Raw genomic sequence first — 5,596 nt, 5'->3', positions numbered from 1 at the left:
GAATTCAATTAATTTGGCCACGGCAAACATTTCATTAGATAGTTAGCAGGTGGACATGCAGATGCGAGGTAATTTAGCTACAGTTACTGTGAAATTGAGAAGGTCTGCGAGGCAGATTTATTTCCATTAGAAAAGGACCCACTGAGAGCTGGGTATCAGTATGTCTGATAACAGCTGATCAAAATTCTCCACCATAAACAGAGAGGATTGTTTCTTTTGAAGATATGGAGTCTGAAGATTTATCTAAACTTGACTGGCATCTAGCGTAGTTTGTTTAGAGGACCATGAATATGGTAAGGCAGTGTGTGAAGCTAAGAAATCACACAACATAATTTGGGGAACAGCCCAAATCTATCTTCAGTATAAATAAAACCAATATAATACGTTGTCACCGAACAATTTAGCTTGATCTATCCAGGTTTTTTTAAATTCTCTTTGAATACCTTTTTAAATACTGTAAATCAGGAAAGTATGATTTGATAGGGATACATTTGAAAGGCATGTCACAACTTCATCCCAGACAGACATTAAAGGGGACCCCTTATACTCGTTTTTACAAGATGTAATATAAGTCTCAGGTGTCCCCAGAATGTGTCTGTGAAATTCCAGCTCAAAATTTGCAGATCATTTATTACACAATGTTGTAAATGCCCATTTTTGAATCGGAGCAAAACGTCTCAGGTTACGCATGTAACCCTGGTTCCCTGAGAGAGAACGAGACGCTGCGTCGAGACACGGTGGGAATGCCCCTCCGTGATTGCGTCGTGAAGCACGTGTATAATCAGTCCAATGGAAAGATGAGACGTCATAGGCGGGTGACGTCGCCGACCAGGAAACTATAAAGCACACCTGAAAACAAGCCGCGCTAGCTACTGATAGGCCGAAGCAAGTCGATCACAGGCATGCAGGAAGTATGACAGGGTGATGCAGTGTCTCGTTCCATCTCAGGGAACCAGGGTTACATATGTAACCTGAGACTTTCCCTTTCGAGGGAGCTCGAGCTGCGTAATTTCCCCATACCCACTACACCATAATAGGCCCAAGCAAGACTGCCGCTCAGATGTCATGGAGGGAAACCCCCGATAATAAAGTCTTAGAGGCAGCCATACTCCTAGTAGAATGGGCCCGGCCAGCCAAAGGTGAAGGGTGACCAGCCGCTTCATAAGCAAGTGAGATAGCCTCGACTAACAACTTGCTCAATATCTGCTTGGAAGCAGGGTAACCTTTCCTAGATTACCTGAAACAGACAAATAGTTGATCTGATTTACGCCACAGGACAGGGTAACACTTTATTTCGATAGTCCACTTTAGACATTCTATTAACTATAAGTAACTTTGCAGCTACATGTCAACTAACTGTCATTAGTGTATTTTTTTTTCGTAAAAGTGCGGGATGATAAACCTAGGCCGAACGGAAGAACCCGATATTGGAATGCTTCGCCCCGAAAATAAACCTCAGGAACTTCCTGTGATGAGGATGGATAGATGCATTGAAGTAAGCGTCCTTCAAGTCTATCGTGACAAACCAATCCTCGGACTGAATCTGTGACACAATCTGTTTGAGTGTAAGCATCTTGAACTTGAGTTTCTGAACCCTGCTGTTAAGTTGGCGCAGATCTAGAATAGGACGTTTGTAGTAAGAATACATTTCTTACTTGAATGCTGCTGTTAAATGCTCTGGCGAGGAGATAAACATGGTGGACTGTGTACATCTCACTCAGGGGAGGAGCTGAGCTAATAGGGCAGATTCCGTCACCAGTCATGGGTGGGGCCTGTTCCAATGTGACGTCACATTGTAACATATTCTTAGACGGCTCATTTGAGACACTGTTTCAGATGTATGAGGAAAACAAACAGAGTGGATGGATTTTTACCAAAATAGGGTGGTTGTGTACACATACTGCGAACACATAATTATGTTCAAAACCAATAAATAAATACATTCTGCATCATAGGTCCCCTTTAAGAAAATTGCCACAGCATAAAGATATATAATCTGATAAATGACAGTGTATAGGTGCTATATAATTTTTTATTATAACTCTGTTTTTATCACTTATTAAATGACCATATTAAGTTTAAAAACACTGGGTCTTTTTCACTGTGTATATTTGTGCATAAAATCTAGAAAGTTTGCACTAAAGATTATTCTTAATTTATGATTCAAAAATTGCCTGTTCCACGTGGACTTAGAAACACATAAGGGAAACACTTTATTTTGATAGTCCCCTTTACAGTGCGTGTCCACTGGTGTGGAGCTAGCAGAGTAAAGCAAGCATTTTCATTTAAAAGTGAATTCCTCGCTTGGTGAATTGTGGAATTGACAGCAGACCTGAGAAAGCGTTAAGAGTAGTCGAGAGTGTCAAAACTTTGGGAAGCAGAAAACACAGGCGACAGTCGATCACTGTAAGGTTGCACCAACATGTCAACTAACTCTCATTAGAATATTAGTTGAGTATTAGTAGAATATTTAATATCTGCTAACACTTTATTTTGGATGCCCCACATTCTACTGACTATAAGTAACATCTCATGTTATTACTGTAACCATGGTTCCCTGAGAAGTGATCTAGACGCTGTGTCTGACGTCCACACTATGGGGGACGCCTCCGCGTGACCACGTTTGAAGCATGTGCGCCACTATTCAAATCCTGATTTGCGCAACACAACCCCTGGACGTGTGACGGCATTCCACAGAATCTATAAGGGATACTCAAAATGAAGCAAGGCGAAGACCGGCCCGCAGCATCCCATACTTCATCGAGAGAGACACCTTACAATAACACTTTACAAGCTACCATACTCCTATAGTAGAATGGACCCTCACAAGCAGAGGCAAAGGCATATTGTGCACCTCATAGGCTATGGAGTGAAGGATTACAAATTTAAGAATAGGTTTAAGATCTGCTGATCCTATTTTCTTTACATAACATCATGAAAAATTAAGGTACAGTAAATTTAATTTAGCATTTAAGGTTATGATGGTGATGATATCAGCTGTGAAACAGTTTCTAGCAAGAGAGTCCCGCCAATCCTGTTTTCTGTATTTGTCAGATTACTGCTCTCTGTCGAGCCTGCCATTCCTGTTTCTCTCTATTGTAAGCAGATTACTGAAACTCTGGGAAGCTTCTTTCTCAGCGGGAGGGTTCTGCCATTCCTGTTTTTGAGTCTCACTGTTGAATAGTTGAATAGTTATGCTGATTGGATTAGGATTGGTAACGCTCTCAGTCTAGTACCGGTTTCCTAAACCTGTATACGACATTTACATGCCTTGTTCCGATTCTCCTCCTCCATGTAATCCCTCCCTATATATACTACAATGTAAAGTTCCTCTTTTTTTGGACTCGAGACGAGCTTGGAAGACTACAGCGACGCACAGCTCATGTTCTCAATAAAGAAACCTTCTTAAGATACAACCCGAGTCTCCTGGTCTGCGCTTCTGAGTTTTCTACTCTTTGGGAGAAAAAGTTCACAACAGGAGATAGCCTCAACAATCCATCTATTACAGTTTTTCTGAATTGCCAAAAAGGTAAATCCCATTATCTGAACTAAATTCATAATAGCCTAAACCAATTTGTCAAATAAATAATTCTTTCTTTAAAACAATAAACAAGTTAAGACACTAGTTTTGCAAACTGTAAACACATTCCCACTCACTAAAACACATTTCGCACTGTGATGCACTTTTGTTTCAAAACGCTAAACACATGCAGGCAAAAGTTAAACACAACTAGAACACAGTTGCCATTGTTTACACACAACGATTAAAAATTGTTCACACTTATTTCTAATGATGTGACCAAATCAACTGTACAAACTTCAAGTCAGTTCAGAGAGCCAAAATTGACTCAAAATGTTGCACTAGATGTAGATACCAACAATGGATTGAACAATTTAAGAGGAAGAGTATATGTAAGAGATGGTGAACAAGGAGGAAGAGGCTGAGGACGAGATAGAGCAAGGTGTGGAGTGTGTTGTCTAGGTGTTTTTCATTTTGCCTGGCAAGAGAAGACACTGCCTGTGATGTGGACAAACTCCTCAGTCCGGACCCAACATTAAGACGTGATGCTGAGGCATAATGAATCTCTCTTCGACCTTGATTTTGCAGTCGGACAACTCTTTTGATTATACTGTAACAAGCTTTTCATTTAGAGTTTTTAACATTTTTGGCTTTTGCAGTTGGGTTACTGTATTTTCACAGTATGTAAGTGCTTACAGTTTTTCTTGATTGCTTAAACAATATAACCAGGCATTTGAAATAAAATTTCAAAACCATAACGCCATTATAAAAAAACACACCCATTTCCCTAAACTATAAACACTATTCCCCTGTTTTGACACATAAGTCAGATTTGTAGAACTGTTATTGCAAAACTCTACACACAAATCCCTTCATTTTTCATTGCCTACACCATGTTGTCATTTAGAAAGCATGAGCATTCAATATTGTTCACTCAAGTCAGCACAGCTTGAGCTGAGTTAGCACACAATAACCCAAGTGGAGAAACTAAGAGTCAAAATTGAACACACACCCATCAGAGCCTTCAATAGATAGATAAAAGGGCCAGAGTCAGTTCATTGGGTTTTGGAACAATGGATCCAGAAAGACATGAAGGAAGAGGTCAATGACACTGGAGTGGAGGAGGATGATGATGGTGATAATGAGGAGGATGACGATGATGATGATGAGGAGGGGGAGGAGGAAGAGTAGATGGGAGTGGAGGAAGAGGTGAAGAGAAGAGGAAAAGTAGGAAGTGGAGGAGGAAGGAAGAGCAGTAGGGACTGGAGGAAGAGGTGAAGGAAGAGGATGAGGAAGGTGAAGGGGAAGGGCAAGGCCAAAGAGACAAGCATTGCCACTCTAGTTGCCCATGTCTTTGTCCATGGTATGACTATGAGGGAGGCTGGGTGACGTGTACAGCCAAACTAGTGTTATAATATTGACTCACTGTGTGTATTATCTGAAATCTTTGTTTGATTTTGAGCACAACAAAACGGTTTCAAAAGGAATTATTTGATTTTGCCAGAAGAGTCAGGTGTTTTTTGAATATAGTTTGAAGATTTGGGTTTGTGTTTAAGGTTTTGAGAAAGTGTGCAATGGTTTTGAAAAATGTGTTTTAGCAATTCAGAAAAACTATAATAGTCTGCTTGGTAGCTGAGGAATCCTAGCCTAACCAAAGCAAATCAGCAGGTGGTCCATTTTACGCCACTGATAGACGTTAATCTCTAAAGGAGGAGGATGAAAGGCCTGCAAGATCGTAGAATTTGCAATATTCATGGCTACTTTAGGCACATACCCTGGTCTAGGGTGTAAAATTGCTTTGACCCTACCCAGGGCAAACTCTAGGTAGGAGGAGGCAACTGACAGGGCCTGCAATCCTCCTACCCTCTTGAGGAATTTTATTGACTTGAGAAATGCCATCTTTAGTGTAAGGCATTTCTCAGACACTGTGTCCAGGGGCTTGCAGTACCACGGCCAAATCCCAGGCTGGGACACTCACATGAACTTCAGGCCTCAACCTCAGAGTGCCATTAAGTAAACGGGTTATCTAATGTTGTCTCCCCAGGGACTCATCACCTAATGGTGCACGGCAGGCAG

General features: G+C 41.0%; 1 long non-coding RNA gene across 1 annotated transcript; it reads left to right on the top strand.

Annotated features, from left to right (window-relative positions):
* The first annotated feature begins 4,506 nt into the window (after window positions 1–4,506).
* On the top strand, window positions 4,507–4,914 carry LOC143732678 (uncharacterized). Its single transcript, XR_013201154.1, has 3 exons — window positions 4,507–4,636; window positions 4,700–4,729; window positions 4,807–4,914. It is a non-coding gene; the product is annotated as an uncharacterized LOC143732678 (long non-coding RNA).
* Window positions 4,915–5,596: the final 682 nt, after the last annotated feature.

This window comes from Siphateles boraxobius, unplaced genomic scaffold, assembly GCF_051911475.1.
Source record: "Siphateles boraxobius isolate OS27281-9 unplaced genomic scaffold, OSU_SipBor_1 9, whole genome shotgun sequence".
Taxonomy (NCBI): Eukaryota; Metazoa; Chordata; class Actinopteri; order Cypriniformes; family Leuciscidae; genus Siphateles; species Siphateles boraxobius.
The sequence above is the reverse complement of the archived record's forward strand: the minus strand, read 5'-3'. Positions and strand labels throughout refer to the sequence as shown.